This window comes from Thalassophryne amazonica, chromosome 11 (assembly GCF_902500255.1).
Source record: "Thalassophryne amazonica chromosome 11, fThaAma1.1, whole genome shotgun sequence".
Classification (NCBI taxonomy): Eukaryota; Metazoa; Chordata; class Actinopteri; order Batrachoidiformes; family Batrachoididae; genus Thalassophryne; species Thalassophryne amazonica.
In genome coordinates this window covers 45734805-45752351 of record NC_047113.1, presented here as the reverse complement: position 1 = coordinate 45752351, position 17547 = coordinate 45734805, and the positions used below count along the sequence as shown (strand labels likewise).

The window sequence follows — 17547 nt, the reverse complement described above, 5'->3', positions numbered from 1 at the left end:
TCCTGAGTGGGGATTTAACCCTTCAAGCCCGAGCACTGGTGGACACGGGGTCAGAAGGGAATCTGCTAGACAGCAGATGGGCAAGGGAGGTAGGGCTCCCTCTGGTGGCGCTTCCTTCACCATTGCAGGTGCGGGCACTAGATGGCACCCTCCTCCCTTTACTCACACACAAGACACAACCAGTAACTCTGGTAGTGTCTGGAAACCATCGGGAGGAGATTGAGTTTTTTGTGACTCCTTCTACCTCCCGCGTGATTTTGGGCATCCCATGGATGTTGAAGCACAATCCCCGGATTGATTGGCCGTCTGGGGTGGTGGTTCAATGGAGCGAAACCTGCCATCGGGGGTGTTTAGGATCCTCAGTTCCTCCCAGTTCACAGGCTAAGGAGGAGGTCAAAGTCCCTCCCAATCTGACGGCAGTGCCGGTTGAGTACCACGATCTTGCTGACGTCTTCAGCAAGGATCTGGCACTCACCCTTCCCCCGCACCGTCCGTACGATTGTGCCATTGATTTGGTTCCAGGCGCTGAGTTCCCGTCCAGCAGGCTGTACAACCTCTCACGACCTGAGCGCGAATCAATGGAGACCTACATCCGGGACTCATTAGCTGCCGGGCTGATCCGGAACTCCACCTCCCCGATGGGGGCAGGTTTCTTTTTTGTGGGCAAGAAAGATGGCGGACTCCGTCCATGCATTGATTACAGGGGGCTGAATGAGATTACGGTTCGCAACCGATACCCGTTGCCATTGTTAGATTCCGTGTTCACCCCCCTGCATGGAGCCAAAATCTTTACTAAGCTGGATCTTAGGAATGCGTATCACCTGGTTCGGATCCGGAAGGGAGACGAATGGAAGACGGCATTTAACACCCCATTAGGTCACTTTGAGTACCTGGTCATGCCGTTCGGCCTCACCAACGCCCCCGCGACGTTCCAAGCCTTGGTTAATGACGTCTTGCGGGACTTCCTGCACCGATTCGTCTTCGTATATCTGGACGATATTCTCATCTTTTCTCCGGATCCTGAGACCCATGTCCAGCATGTACGTCAGGTCCTGCAGCGGTTGTTAGAGAACCGACTGTTTGTGAAGGGCGAGAAGTGCGAGTTTCACCGCACGTCTTTGTCCTTCCTGGGGTTTATAATCTCCTCCAACTCCGTCGCCCCTGATCTGGCCAAGGTTGCGGCGGTGAGAGATTGGCCCCAACCAACAAGCCGTAGGAAGCTGCAACAGTTCCTCGGCTTTGCTAATTTCTATAGGAGGTTCATTAAGGGCTACAGTCAGGTAGTCAGCCCCCTGACAGCCCTGACCTCTCCAAAAGTCCCCTTCACCTGGTCGGATCGGTGCGAAGCCGCGTTCAAGGAGTTGAAACGACGGTTCTCTACTGCGCCAGTTTTGGTGCAGCCCGACCCTAGCCGCCAGTTCATGGTTGAAGTGGACGCCTCTGACTCCGGGATAGGAGCCGTGCTGTCCCAGAGCGGAGAGACCGATAAGGTTCTTCACCCGTGTGCCTACTTTTCACGCAGGTTGACCCCGGCTGAACGGAACTATGACGTCGGCAATCGAGAACTCCTTGCGGTGAAAGAGGCTCTTGAGGAGTGGAGACACCTGTTGGAGGGAGCGTCTGTGCCGTTCACGGTTTTCACTGACCATCGGAACCTGGAGTATATCAGGACCGCCAAGCGGCTGAACCCCAAGCAAGCCCGCTGGTCACTGTTCTTCGGGCGTTTCGACTTCCGGATCACCTATCGCCCCGGGACCAAGAACCAGAGATCGGATGCCTTGTCCCGGGTACACGAAGACGAAGTCAAAACAGAGCTGTCGGATCCACCGGAGCCCATCATTCCGGAGTCCACTATCGTGGCCACCCTCACCTGGGACGTGGAGAAGACCGTCCGGGAGGCCCTGGCCCTGGCACGGAGCCCGGAACCGGTCCGAAGAACCGTCAGTAGGCCAGAGCTGCAGTCTTGGACTTCTGTCACGGTTCCAAGCTCTCCTGTCATCCAGGGGTGCGAAGGACCGTGGCAGTTGTCCGGCAGCGCTTCTGGTGGGCGTCTATGGAGGCCGACGTCCGGGAATATATCCAGGCCTGCACCACCTGTGCCAGGGGCAAGGCAGTACATAAGAAGGCCCAAGGACTCCTCCAGCCGCTGCCTCATCGCCCCTGGTCCCACATCGGCCTGGATTTCGTCACGGGCCTCCCGCCGTCCCAGGGCAACACCACCATCTTCACGATAGTGGACCGATTCTCTTCGTGGCCCTCCCAAAGCTCCCAACAGTGTGGCGCTCCGCCCGTTCTGCCTTGTTGAAGGCCCGGACGAGGGCGAAGACCCATGCAGACCGCCGGCGATCCCCGGCCCCTGCTTACCAGCCCGGGCAGGAGGTGTGGCTTTCCACGAAGGACATCCCCCTCCAGGTGGACTCCCCAAAACTTCAGGACAGGTACATTGGCCCCTTCAGGATCCTCAAAGTCCTCAGTCCTGCCGCAGTGAAGCTCCAACTCCCGGCTTCACTGCGGATCCATCCGGTTTTCCACGTGTCCCGCATCAAACCTCACCACACCTCACCCCTCTGTGCTCCCGGACCGGCGCCGCCTCCTGCTCGGATCATCGACGGGGAACCGGCTTGGACGGTGCGCCGGCTCCTGGACGTCCGTCGGATGGGTCGGGGGTTCCAGTACTTGGTGGACTGGGAGGGGTATGGACCCGAAGAACGCTCCTGGGTGAAGAGGAGCTTCATCCTGGATCCGGCCCTCCTGGCCGACTTCTACCGCCGACACCCCGACAAACCTGGTCGGGCGCCAGGAGGCGCCCGTTGAGGGGGGGTCCTGTTGTGTGGGCCGCCAGAAGAGGAGGTACTGCTGGCCCACCACCAGAGGGCGCCCTGCCTGAAGTGCGGGCTTCAGGCACAAGAGGGCGCTGCCGCCATGGACACAGCCGGGGGTGACAGCTGTCGCTCATTACCTCTTGACAGCTGTCACCCATCTACTCAACATCATCTCACTCCATAAAGACCAGACATCATCTCCACCTCGTTGCCGAGATATCATACTTCATAGGAGGTAATACTCTCAGCCTTTTTGTGAGATTTGTAACTCTGTTATTGTGAGAATTTGCAGGAGAACCGGTCGTTTGTGAGGAGGCTGTGCAAGACGGCGCTCCTTTTCAGCTGAGACCGCTGCAACATATTGAATGAGAGGTGGAGGTGGCATTCCCACCGTTGTTGTTACTGGGTGTACACACACCCACACTTGACTGTCTTTGTTCTTCGCCAGCAGTACCAGATCCGACAGTCAGGGACAGTGATCACCTGGGAATTCGGGACTTGGCGGCTCCAGTATTCACCAGGTTCTGGGGCGGCGGAAATCGTGTGGTTCCGGCTCTTCTCAGGACAGACGTCTTCTATCCTCGAGCCTGCCCACACGTCACCTCTGTGTATTGACTGTTATGATATTCTGCGATTGTCTGTATGTTCGTTGTGCACATTCACAACATTAAATTGTTACTTTTTGGCTCATCTATTGACCGTTCATTTGCGCCCCCTGTTGTGGGTCCGTGTCACTACACTTTCCCAACACATTGCAGTTGTGGGCGGTAATGATCCAAAATTCACTGGGAGCGGGGTGAGAAAATAGTCCCACACAGGGCTCTATGTTACACTTATGGCCGAAATAAAAATAAAAAAAAGGCTCCCCTCAGAGCAATGCAAGGCCCCACCACAATTCTGTGTCTGGCACCGGGAACAACAATAACAAAATTAGACATTATTAAGAAATACAAAAAAGAACCATGCAGTTACATCGATCTGATAGATTTTAGAAGCACAAAATTCACAGATAAATGTCAAAAAAAAAAAAAAAAAAACCCAACAACAACAAACAAATAAAAAACAACAACAACAACAACAAAAACCCCCCACCAAATACTCTGCTCTAAAGTGGTGCCGGAGGGATATGAAGCCCCATGCATGACAGATTAAACCGTGACGCACTGTGAGCATGACTTATAAAGGTGTGCCTGGTGCAATCAAAGGTGAGTCTACGTCTGATTTAATGAGGCTGGTTGCATCAGCTGCTGTGCTACCTCTTAGCTGGCTGTTGCTTTGACCTGAGATGATATTTAAGGCTTCACAAACTATGGTGGCAAGCAAATTTGTCAGTGCAGATGCTGCACAGAACAGCGTTCAATAGTTCCATCCAGACATTTTTACTGTAAACCTATTCATCATGTATACAAAGTTACCGTGGATGGGATAAAAAAGGCCTTATTGGTGTGTGATTAATCTGTGTTTTTTCTATAATTAATTCATCTAAATTAATGCATTATTTAAGCAGCCTTAGCCTGCGTCCATGTAGCTTTTTATTCTGGGTGGCAGCATCCCTCAACTTTTCAGAAAGACGCTGTGATGGTACTGCAGCACCTTTAAAGGAAAGTGTACAAACGTTTTTGCTGACTCAAAATCGATCAAAATAGAGACAAAAAACGCAGCTGCCATAAAAAATTGGACAGATACTTGGTTCTTGTGGAGGGTGAGTACTTTTTAATCACTGTACATTATAAGCTAGTTGTTAGCTGTTTATTGTTGTCACAGACACAAATACTACATGCAGGCTTTTATTCCAACTGAAAATGCTGAAACTGCAGGGATGAAGCATATGTCTCAGTGCTTTTCCACTAGAAAAAGGAAAAAAGAAAAACAGGCTACATTTGCACGGGGACATAGATTTTAGATAAACTTTAACTGTTAGCTTGGCCACATGTCAGCAGTGTGTCAGTTGTATTACTTTGTCATTACAATGCATATGTAACATGAAGGGAAAACACAGAGTGGCTTGTTGTGTCAAATATGTTGCAGGTATGCAAAATACATCAGAACTGACAATAATAAAAAAATAAATTGTAGGAAATGTACTGTACATAATGGAAGACCTGAAATAGCCAGTGGTAACTCTTCAGTCATCTCCTTGGTACCTCAGAGGAACAGAGAGGTACTTAACTGCAAGCACCCTGACTAAACCTTCCACCTCTCACAATAAACTCCAAACAAAGAGGAGAGACAACAGCTGAACCTCTCATTGAGCTTCCCAAATCCAACTGTCTTGGTGATTCAGAGGCCAGTCAAGGTTGTGATAGCTTGCCTTTTAGTCTGCTGAGAGATGTGCATTCTGGCTCGAGAAAGAAAAGCGCTGCTCAGCAAGGAGACATCCAGACAGGACTCTGCTAATTGGATCAACACAGGTTTAAATTGGCCAGTTGGTGTTTACTTTCTAAGGGCAAGCCAAAGGCACCCATCTCACCCAGGATGCAAAGATCCACTATCTCTACTGTTTCCCCCTCCATATTGCACTATTGCACCCAGACAATAAAGTCTGTCAATCAGAGTTCCTCCTCCCTCTGTTTCATCCTCTCTGTATTCTCTGGTGGCTTATCGGGGCATCACTGAGTGAAGTTTTATCTGACCCACCAGGTGTCACAGCCAAACGATCCTGATGCTCACTACATCCCTAACCGGCACCGCTCTGAGATCCTTCTGGCCCACTCATTGATTTTCATGATGCTGGCCAATAATTGAGGAGACATCCATCACACTGCAATTGACATAGATAATCAAGTTTTATAATTGGTTAGGCTTTGCTTTAGTCCCCCTCTAATGCTCAATCTTTCCTCTTTCCAGACACAGTCATCCGCTACTCCATCATTCATGTCCACTTGACATAATTGCTGTTGAATAACTTTTGATTCTCTTTGTCTGTGACCTCTCTTCATGATTGACACACGCCTGCGGATAATCTGTGGATGTGATGAGCTATTTTCAGAGTTGACCGCAGGCCAATCTCTGTTTGTTCCCTCTCCCTCTGCTTCAGTTCAGCTTTACAGACTAGCTCCAGGGCTGGCTGAGCAGGGATCAGTATCAGACTCTAGATGGGCTAGCATGGAGTTGTAATTCATCTCCTCTGTCATGATGAACTTGAAGTTTGGAGTTTTGCAGCATTGGCAGTCCATGTCCACACAGCAGACACTTCACACCTCTCCTTACCTGCTCCTTTTTTTGTCTGTTCTGCATTGATAAATAAAAGCTTTGCAGCCTCCTGCGTCTCTTCCCTGGGCATTTATCAAGAGCTCCAAGAACATATTTCATCCCATGGCCAATCCCAGTGACTCGCCTGAAGATGAATAACACCAGAATTCTTAAGGTCAGGGAAAATATGGCTACTAAAACTCTCAAAGTGAACGTGACCATTACTATCTCCACAATACAGTTGTCCCATCTCTCAGCAAGTCCCTGTGAAATACTGCCCGAAATAAATGCGCAGCCATTTTTCCCCACAGCCAGTGACTTCACTCTGACAAATAAACCCATGACAAGACATCAAGTGCTCAAGAGCCAACTCAGCTCCAAAACTCAAAAACAACCTTGTGCTAAAGTAGTGAGACAATTAATGGACTTTTTTTTTTTCTGTTTGATTTAACTTAAAGAGCATATCGCACTCCAATCAACACTATCTTAAAAAATATATACCACAGTATGACTCATTATTTCCAACTCTTTAACTTGTGCAAATCCTGATATAGCTGGTCAAAGTAAAATTAGCCAATACAGCGTCTGAAAAACGCATACAGCTTCACAGCTATTTTTAAGCCATAAAAGTGGCATAACCTAAGGTGCTGCCTGAAGGTCAATCCACCTGTGTCCACTTCATGGCGTGCACCAGTACACACAGTCAATCTGGGTTGTTTTGTGACAGTGGTGTCTCTGATTTCACTCCTGCTGTGTTCACATACAGAGCCATGTAGAATTATTTTTCCGCTGTGTGGAGCTCCACTGAAAAACAACGTCCCTTCGTCAGCCTGCGGATCTGGTGGATCTGGTGTCACTGCGAGCTCCTGGTAGCACTTTTAGCTATCCATCATTTCAGCTCAGCTTAGCCAGTAACTCAAAGGGTTGAGAGGTGGTAGGGGAAACTGGGGCACAGTTAATCAGTAGCTATATCTGCAAAACTACATATACATATTTTTATGCATAAAGACATCCCCCTTATAAATTAGTGTTTTGTTTTTGGATACATTAAGGGTAAATCTAAGTGCCAAGTGAAGTCACTTTTTTCCTATCAAAAGTAAATTTCGTGGATGTCAGTGTCTTTGTATTTATTTCTCACAACAGAGGACATGTGGCCCAAAAAAAAATTGTTATTAGTTAGAAGACTACCCTGTCCAACTGATGTATGTGTTATGTCTTCTCCAGACAATCAGATATTTGATAACATGACTTATGTGTGTCACATGCACCCGGGGCACAGTGAATCGGGGCACAGTGACTCAGTCTAGAACAGGGGTGGTCAAGCAGGTGATTTCATTAATGTTCAGGTGTCTCAGCAGGTGATTTCAATGACAATCAGGTGTTTATGTTTAGGAGAGAAGCTCATCAGCAACCCACCTGCTGAGGTGATTGGTTGCAAGGAAAACTTGCAGTGTCTCGGCCCTCGATGCCCACCCCTGGTCTAGAAGGTGATTTATTAAGCCCAGTATCAAGTGGATGATAAACATTACTTGTTGAAGCTTATATATTTATTTTACATGAATTATTTCTATAATTTGTGTATATAAACAACTGTTTTCACGTTTGAACAGAAATGATGACAGCTGCATTTATAATAGTTTCTAAAGGACTTATATCACTATATAAGACACTCACACATTACATAGCTGGTTTGCTGGATTATAGTTTGTATATGCATCAGCATATACGAGGTCTGTCCAAAAAGTAATGGACCTTTTAATTTTTTTCAAAAACTATATGGATTTGAATCATGTGTGATTGCATCAGCCAAGCTTGAACCTTCGTGCGCATGCGTGTCGGTTGTGTCATTCGCCTGTGGGCAGGCTTTCAGTGAGCACTGGTCCACCCCCCTCGTCGGAATTTTATTGTTAGGGAAATGTCTGAGAGACTGCCGCTTTGCTCCATGAAATTTTTTTCAGAAACTGTTAGAGACAGCCAGTTGGAAACCATTCAAAAGATTCAGGTGGATTTCGGTGAAAATTCTGTTGGCGTCACACGATTTAGGACTGTTAAAACCTTTTTAAAGACGGCCCACAGCGGCGGAGGGCGCGCGGCGCACCGAGCGGCCATCGACAGGCTGGAACGATCAGATAATTTCTAAAATGAACGCTGTGTTGATCCGGGACATCGTGTGACCACCACAGAAATGGCAAGAGAGCTGGAAATAGCACTTTTGCGGCACATTCCACTGTTACAGGAGATTTTGTAATGAAAGACGTGCGGAGGATTTCGCGCGTCGGCACGGAGCCGCTCATTGCGCGCAACAAAAAAAACACCTCCGTGTTGGAAGTCTCACAGGACATGTTGTGGCATGTCCAGCTGTTACACAATTTCTCAGATACTCACTCGACTGAAAAGCCATCGAAAGCCGTCTGAATCTTCTGAATGGTTTCCAACACGGAGGTGTTTTTTTTGTTGCGCGCCATGAGCGGCTGCGTGCCGATGCGCGAAATCCTCTGCACGTCTTTCATTACAAAATCTCCTGTAACAGTGGAATGTGCCACAAAAGTGCTATGTCCAGCTCTCTTGCCATTTCTGTGGTAGTCACAGAATGTCCCGGATCAACACAGCGTTCAGTTTAGAAATTATCTGGTCGTTCCAGCCTGTCGATGGCCGCTCGGTGCACCGCGCGCCCTCCGCCGCTGTGGGCCGTCTTTAAAAAGGTTTTAACACTCCTTAATCCGTGTGACGCCGACAGAATCTTCACCGAAATCCATCTGAATCTTTCGAATGGTTTCCAACTGGCTGTCTCTAAGAGTTTCTGAAAAAAATTTCATGGAGCAAAGCAGCAGTCTCTCAGCCATTTCCCTGACAATAAAAATCTGACGAGGGGGGTGGACCAGTGCTCACTCAAAGCCTGCCCACAGGCGAATGACGCAACCGACAGGCGTGAAAAAACTCAAGCATGCGCACGAAGGTTCAAGCTTGGCTGATGCAATCACATGTGATTCAAATCCATATAGTTTTTGAAAAAATAAAAAGGTCAGTTACTTTTTGGACAGACCTCGTATTTAATAATTTTGAATAAATTTTTATAATCGTGTTTTTTTCATTATATTCGAAAGGGCCTGTCACAGTGGCGTATTCATAGAGCTGCTCATTACAGCGTATCGTCTATGCTGTAATGAGCAGCTCTCCGCCCACTTCACGAGGAGTTTTTTCTCAATATGCAGCAGTATGTTGAGGGCTACGCGCGTAGGACGGAATAAATTAAACCTGTTTAATTTTCTTCAGCGTACAGCACAGCATGGAGCCTTCACGCGAGTACACGCAGTGTCGTGCTACTGTCCGCTATTGTAAGCCCGCCCACGCTGCAAAACGGTACTGGACGCCATTTCACACCTCCTGCCGGGCTCCATTGTTCTTCTGGAGCTATAAATACTGCAAGATCATTGCTTCACTTTTATTGGACTCATTATTTGAGGACTGTTCACCGTTGCGAAGCTGACTGTCGTCGTTTCATTTCTGGTCGTTTTTGATTTTTTTGGGCAGCTTTTTTGTGTACCACAGTTTTGTTTTGTTTAGTTTTTATTCTTGGCCGCGTTTTATTCTTCTGGGCCACTTTTTTAATTTCTCCCTTGGCTGCGTTTTATTTTTATCCAAAAAAACAATTCCGAACAAGCCCACATCTCCTGCTCCTTCGGCCTCCAGCGATGTGGAGTCGTCATTGCCACCACTCTCCGAGCGAGTGGCACCGCTGTGCCCCTGGCAAAGAGGAAACGGCAGGTGAAACACCCGCCACTCAAATTTTCATCGGACTGGGAACGTGTCAAGATCATTTAGTTTCCTCTCTATGCACTTTTCTGCAGAGGTGCTGCAGGAAGACACCCCCCGCTTCCAAAGTTTCCAAAATATTTTGTAAAGGAGCTTGATAATGGTGACAGCCAATGCTATTAAAACAACTGTTTGGAGGAAAATTTAAAATTTAGATTAATCTACTAATCGGCAAAACAGATTAATCGATAGAAAACCAGTGGATCATGACAGCCCTAAAAAGTAGTTAACAGATGGCTCAGTGTTGAACATAATTGTTAGATGTGACCATAAAGCAGTGCAAAAACAATTATATTGATATATCTGAGCTAATTTTTTGAAGACATAAATTTGAATGCTGCAACAATTTAGGTCCATTACCTTCATTAAGCACATTAGGTCAAATAACAGTTTTTATGTTATGTCCCAATTTTCAGTAGCGCAGCATATGAGCATTATTATTGTTCTCCTCATCTCGTTTGTGCCCTCCAACACCTGTCAGCTATTTCGGCTCTGGCACCGTGCCTATCCATTTATTATTTCCCTGTAGAGATTTTGCATAGCTTCACTTGTTTGCTTTATGAAAATGATCCCGTTTGGGTCCAATCTTGTCAGTTTGGACTTAAAAACAAAACATATTTGCTACACAATCACTAAAATATGCAAATATCCCAAAACAATAACTTGATGTAACACATGCCACTTCTTTCTTAATGATGCAGATTAGAGATGTTTGTAAGTCCTCTGATGGAGGACAACTTTTGTTGCAGAGTAACTCTGGCTCACTCTGCAATTGTATTGTTAGATTACACTGGAAGAGAAGGATGCGTTTTGTTTCAGAGGGAAGTTTTCCATCTCAGCTAATAGCCTGCAGACACGGTTGAAGTATGGGAGTTGCTGACAAGCCAAAACCATCTTGCTATTTTGCTTATTATAATACTTCACACAGCAATTGTCTATGGAAACACATCTGCTGGGAACAGATTGGGACAGGCTTTCTTCAGAGGCCAGCACGCTGCTCTGCACAGTCAGTGTAAATACAGAGCGGCTGTCACTGGATGTGTGCGCGTCTGTGTGTGTGTTTAACAATGGCTGGCATCTCTGTGCACACATCATGCCTCTCTCGGGAGGAGCTGCTGACCTTTGATGATTGCCCGACTGAGCTTCCTGGTTCACTGCACCAGCCAAACTCAGCTATTGGATGACAAACACACATATATACCGGAGTACTACACAAAATGTTTAGACGCATTTAATCTGACAGACACTTTTGAAAACTACAAGATGTGTGTCCAGTTTGCATCATTTCATTTTGGTGGGATGTATTTAATGGATTTGCCGCAATCATTTAAGAGAGTTGCTCGACAGCTTTGTGTTTCCAGGTACAGTCATGTCCACCAATAAAGAAACCTATTTTTGTTGTGTATTCGTGTGTGTGCTGCTGTTATACAATCAGGAGTGGTCAGAATGCCCACCAGACCTGGGGTTTGTAAGAAATTGACAAGCTCATTTCAAGCTACTTGTGATTTTAGCCACACCTGCTCCTAATTTCCTTCATGCATTTGATGATAAGATGATTCCCTGCAAAACTCCCAGATGTGTCCAGCAGGTGGCCAACAGGTTTACGTTATATTACATAAGCAAAGGTCACTTTTTGAACTGATCTCTTGCATAGACCTAACTGTCAAATGAGTTTATTCTCTTTTTTTCCCTTTTCATTTGGTGAGCTACAATATGACATTAATGGATTTTGAGTTTTCACATTAATAAACTGGAGGCTAAGGATGAATTTATCCAGTTATTCATAACATTTTATAGAGTTCCTGTCTCAACTTTAGAAGTGTTTATTTCTCATAACTTTTACAAAACATGAAAAACATATTAGATTTACAAAGAAACATAGCTGGCAGCACGGTGGCTTAGTGGTTAGCACTGTTGCCTCACAGCAAGAAGGTCAATCAATCAATCAACTTTTTTCTTGTATAGCGCCAAATCACAACAAACAGTTGCCCCAAGGTGCTCCACATTGCAAGGCAAGGCCATACAATAATTATGAAACACAGTCTACGTCTAAAGCAACATAACCAAGGGATGGTCCAGGGTCACCCGATCCAGCCCTAACTATAAGCCTTAGCGAAAAGGAAAGTTTTAAGCCTAATCTTAAAAGTAGAGAGGGTATCTGTCTCCCTGATCTGAATTGGGAGCTGGTTCCACAGGAGAGGAGCCTGAAAGCTGAAGGCTCTGCCTCCCATTCTACTCTTACAAACCCTAGGAACTACAAGTAAGCCCGCAGTCTGAGAGCGAAGCGCTCTAATGGGGTAATATGGTACTACGAGGTCCCTAAGATAAGATGGGACCTGATTATTCAAAACCTTATAAGTAAGAAGAAGAATTTTAAATTCTATTCTAGCATTAACAGGAAGCCAATGAAGGGAGGCCAACACGGGTGAGATATGCTCTCTCCTGCTAGTCCCCGTCAGTACTCTAGCTGCAGCATTCTGAACCAACTGAAGGCTTTTTAGGGAACTTTTAGGACAACCTGATAATAATGAATTACAATAGTCCAGCCTAGAGGAAACAAATGCATGAATTAGTTTTTCAGCATCACTCTGAGACAAGACCTTTCTGATTTTAGAGATATTGCGTAAATGCAAAAAGGCAGTCCTACATATTTGTTTAATATGCGCTTTGAATGACATATCCTGATCAAAAATAACTCCAAGATTTCTCACAGTATTACTAGAGATCAGGGAAATGCCATCCAGAGTAACGATCTGGTTAGACACCATGCTTCTAAGATTTGTGGGGCCAAGTACAATAACTTCAGTTTATCTGAGTTTAAAAGCAGGAAATTAGAGGTCATCCATGTCTTTATGTCTGTAAGACAATCCTGCAGTTTAGCTAATTGGTGCGTATCCTCTGGCTTCATGGATAGATAAAGCTGGGTATCATCTGCGTAACAATGAAAATTTAAGCAATACCGTCTAATAATACTGCCCAAGGGAAGCATGTATAAAGTGAATAAAATTGGTCCTAGCACAGAACCTTGTGGAACTCCATAATTAACTTTAGTCTGTGAAGAAGATTCCCCATTTACATGAACAAACTGTAATCTATTAGACAAATATGATTCAAACCACCGCAGCGCAATGCCTTTAATACCTATGACATGCTCTAATCTCTGTAATAAAATTTTATGGTCAACAGTATCAAAAGCAGCACTGAGGTCCAACAGAACAAGCACAGAGATAAGTCCACTGTCCGAAGCCATAAGAAGATCATTTGTAACCTTCACTAATGCTGTTTCTGTACTATGATGAATTCTAAAACCTGACTGAAACTCTTCAAATAGACCATTCCTCTGCAGGTGATCAGTTAGCTGTTTTACAACTACCCTCTCAAGAATCTTTGAGAGAAAAGGAAGGTTGGAGATTGGCCTATAATTAGCTAAGATAGCTGGGTCAAGTGATGGCTTTTTAAGTAATGGTTTAATTACTGCCACCTTAAAGGCCTGTGGTACATAACCAACTAACAAAGATAGATTGATCATATTTAAGATTGAAGCATTAAATAATGGTAGGACTTCCTTGAGCAGCCTGGCAGGAATGGGGTCTAATAAGCATGTTGATGGTTTGGATGAAGTAACTAATGAAAATAACTCAGACAGAACAATCGGAGAGAAAGAGTCTAACCAAATACCGGCATCACTGAAAGCAGCCAAAGATAACGATACATCTTTGGGATGGTTATGAGTAATTTTTTCTCTAATAGTCAAAATTTTGTTAGCAAAGAAAGTCATGAAGTCATTACTAGTTAAAGTTAATGGAATACACAGCTCAATAGAGCTCTGACTCTTTGTCAGCCTGGCTACAGTGCTGAAAAGAAACCTGGGGTTGTTCTTATTTTCTTCAATTAGTGATGAGTAGAAAGATGTCCTAGCTTCACGAAGGGCTTTCTTATAGAGCAACAAACTCTTTTTCCAGGCTAAGTGAAGATCTTCTAAATTAGTGAGACGCCATTTCCTCTCCAACTTACGGGTTATCTGCTTTAAGCTACGAGTTTGTGAGTTATACCACGGAGTCAGACACTTCTGATTTAAAGCTCTCTTTTTCAGAGGAGCTACAGCATCCAAAGTTGTCTTCAATGAGGATGTAAAACTATTGACAAGATACTCTAACTCCCTTACAGAGTTTAGGTAGCTACTCTGCTCTGTGTTGGTATATGACATTAGAGAACATAAAGAAGGAATCATATCCTTAAACCTAGTTACAGCGCTTTCTGAAAGACTTCTAGTGTAATGAAACTTATTCCCCACTGCAGGGTAGTCCATCAGGGTAAATGTAAATGTTATTAAAAATGATCAGACAAAAGGGAGTTTTCAGGGAATACTGTTAAGTCTTCTATTTCCATACCATAAGTCAGAACAAGATCTAAAATATGATTAAAGTGGTGGGTGGACTCATTTACTTTTTGAGCAAAGCCGATAGAGTCTAATAATAGATTAAATGCAGTGTTGAGGCTGTCATTCTCAGCATCTATGTGGATGTTAAAATCGCCCACTATAATTATCTTATCTGAGCTAAGCACTAAGTCAGACAAAAGGTCTGAAAATTCACAGAGAAACTCACAGTAACGACCAGGTGGACGATAGATAATAACAAATAAAACTGGTTTTTGGGACTTCCAATTTGGATGGACAAGACTAAGAGACAAGCTTTCAAATGAATTAAAGCTCTGTCTAGGTTTTTGATTAATTAATAAGCTGGAATGGAAGATTGCTGCTAATCCTCCGCCCCGGCCCGTGCTACGAGCATTCTGACAGTTAGTGTGACTCGGGGGTGTTGACTCATTTAAACTAACATATTCATCCTGCTGTAACCAAGTTTCTGTTAGGCAGAATAAATCAATACGTTGATCAATTATTATATAATTTACCAACAGGGACTTAGAAGAAAGAGACCTAATGTTTAATAGACCACATTTAACTGTTTTAGTCTGTGGTGCAATTGAAGGTGCTATATTATTTTTTCTTTTTGAATTTTTATGCTTAAATAGATTTTTGCTAGTTATTGGTGGTCTGGGAGCAGGCACCGTCTCTACGGGGATGGGGTAATAGGGGGATGGCAGGGGGAGAGAAGCTGCAGAGAGGTGTATAAGACCACAGCTCTGCCTCCTGGTCCCAACGCTAGACAGTCACAGTTTGGAGGATCCCAAAAAATTGGCCAGATTTCTAGAAATGAGAGCTGCTCCCTCTAAAGTGGGATGGATGCCGTCTCTCCTAACAAGACCAGGTTTTCCCCAGAAGCTTTGCCAATTATCAATGAAGCCCACCTCATTTTTTGGACACCACTCAGACAGCCAGCAATTCAAGGAGAACATGCGGCTAAACATGTCACTCCCGGTCTGATTGGGGAGGGGCCCAGAGAAAACAACAGAGTCCGACATTGTTTTTGCAAAGTTACACACCGATTCAATGTTAATTTTAGTGACCTCCGATTGGCATAACCGAGTGTCATTACTGCCGACGTGAATTACAATCTTACCAAATTTACGCTTAGCCTTAGCCAGCAATTTCAAATGTCCTTCGATGTCGCCTGCTCTGGCCCCCGGAAGACAATTGACAATGGTTGCTGGTGTCGCTAACTTCACATTTCTCAAAACAGAGTCGCCAATAACCAGAGTTTGATCCTCGGCGAGTGTATCGTCGAGTGGGGAAAAACGGTTAGAGATGTGAACGGGTTGACGGTGTACACGGGGCTTCTGTTTAGGGCTACGCTTCCTCCTCACAGTCACCCAGTCAGCCTGCCTTCCCGACTGCACGGGGTCTGCCAGGGGGGAACTAACGGCGGCTAAGCTACCTTGGTCCGCACCGACTACAGGGGCCTGGCTAGCTGTAGAATTTTCCACGGTGCGGAGCCGAGCCTCCAATTCGCCCAGCCTGGCCTCCAAAGCTACGAATAAGCTGCACTTATTACATGTACCGTTACTGCTAAAAGAGGCCGAGGAATAACTAAACATTTCACACCCAGAGCAGAAAAGTACGGGAGAGACAGGAGAAGCCGCCATGCTAAAACGGCTAAGAGCTAGTAGCTACGCTAAGCTAGCGGATTCCCAAACAGGGAATCCGACACTAGACAGGCTGTGGAGCAGCACAGGTAACGCACGACAACAGTGCTAAAATAAAATAAAAATCCACTAGACAGGCTGTGGAGCAGCACAGGTAACGCACAACAACAGTGCTAAAAATAAAATAAAATAAAAATAAAAATCCACTGGACAGGCTGTGGAGCAGCACAGGCAACGCACGACAACAGTGCTAAAACAAAATAAAAATCCACTAGACAGGCTGTGGAGCAGCACAGGTAACGCACGACAACAGTGCTAAAATAAAATAAAAATCCACTAGACAGGCTGTGGAGCAGCACAGGTAACGCACAACAACAGTGCTAAAAAATAAAATAAAATAAAATAAAAATCCACTGGACAGGCTGTGGAGCAGCACAGGTAACGCACAACAACAGTGCTAAAAAATAAAATAAAATAAAAATAAAAATCCACTGGACAGGCTGTGGAGCAGCACAGGCAACGCACGACAACAGTGCTAAAACAAAATAAAAATCCACTAGACAGGCTGTGGAGCAGCACAGGTAACGCACAACAACAGTGCTAAAACAAAATAGAAATCCACTAGACAGGCTGTGGAGCAGCACAGGTAATGCACAACAACAGTGCTAAAACAAAATAAAAATCCACTGGACAGGCTGTGGAGCAGCACAGGTAACGCACAACAACAGTGCTAAAAAATAAAATAAAATAAAAATAAAAATCCACTGGACAGGCTGTGGAGCAGCACAGGCAACGCACGACAACAGTGCTAAAACAAAATAAAAATCCACTAGACAGGCTGTGGAGCAGCACAGGTAACGCACGACAACAGCGCTAAATAAAAATCCACTGGACAGGCTGTGGAGCAGCACAGGTAACGCACGACAACAGCGCCCAAAAAAATAAAATCAAAATCAAAATCCACTGGACAGGCTGTGGAGCAGCACAGGTAACGCACGACAACAGTGGTAAAAAATAAAATAAAAATCCACTGGACAGGCTGTGGAGCAGCACAGGTAACGCACGACAACAGTGCTAAAAAATAAAATAAAAATCCACTGGACAGGCTGTGGAGCAGCACAGGTAACGCACGACAACAGTGCTAAAAAAAAAAAAAATAAATAAATAAATAAAATAAAATAATAAAATAAAAATCCACTGGACAGGCTGCGGAGCAGCACAGGTAACACACGACAACAGTGGTAAAAAATAAATAAAAATCCACTAGACAGGCTGTGGAGCAGCACAGGTAACACACGACAACAGTGCCAAAAAAAATAAAATCAAAATCAAAATCCACTGGACAGGCTGTGGAGCAGCACAGGCAACGCACGACAACAGTGCTAAAACAAAATAAAAATCCACTAGACAGGCTGTGGAGCAGCCTGTCTAGTGGAGGTCATGGGCTCAATTCCCGCCTGTGGCCTCTCTGTGTGGAGTTTTCTCCCCGTGTTATCCCTGCGTTTGCGTGGGTTCTTGCCGGGTGCTCCGGCTTCCTCCCACATCCAAAGACATGCAGGTTAGGTGGACTGGATATTTTAAATTGTCCGTAGGTGTGCGTGCGGGTGTGAATGTGTTTGTTTGTCTATATGTGGCCCTGTGATAGACTGGCGTCCTGTCCAAGGTGTACCCTGCC

The 17547-nt window shown here is 45.3% G+C and overlaps 1 protein-coding gene across 5 annotated transcripts in view; it reads right to left on the bottom strand.

Moving 5' to 3' along the window:
• The window catches only part of unc5a (unc-5 netrin receptor A), a 566462-nt gene that overhangs the window by 79765 nt on the left and 469150 nt on the right, over positions 1 to 17547 (bottom strand). The gene's annotated exons all lie outside the window — the stretch shown is intronic.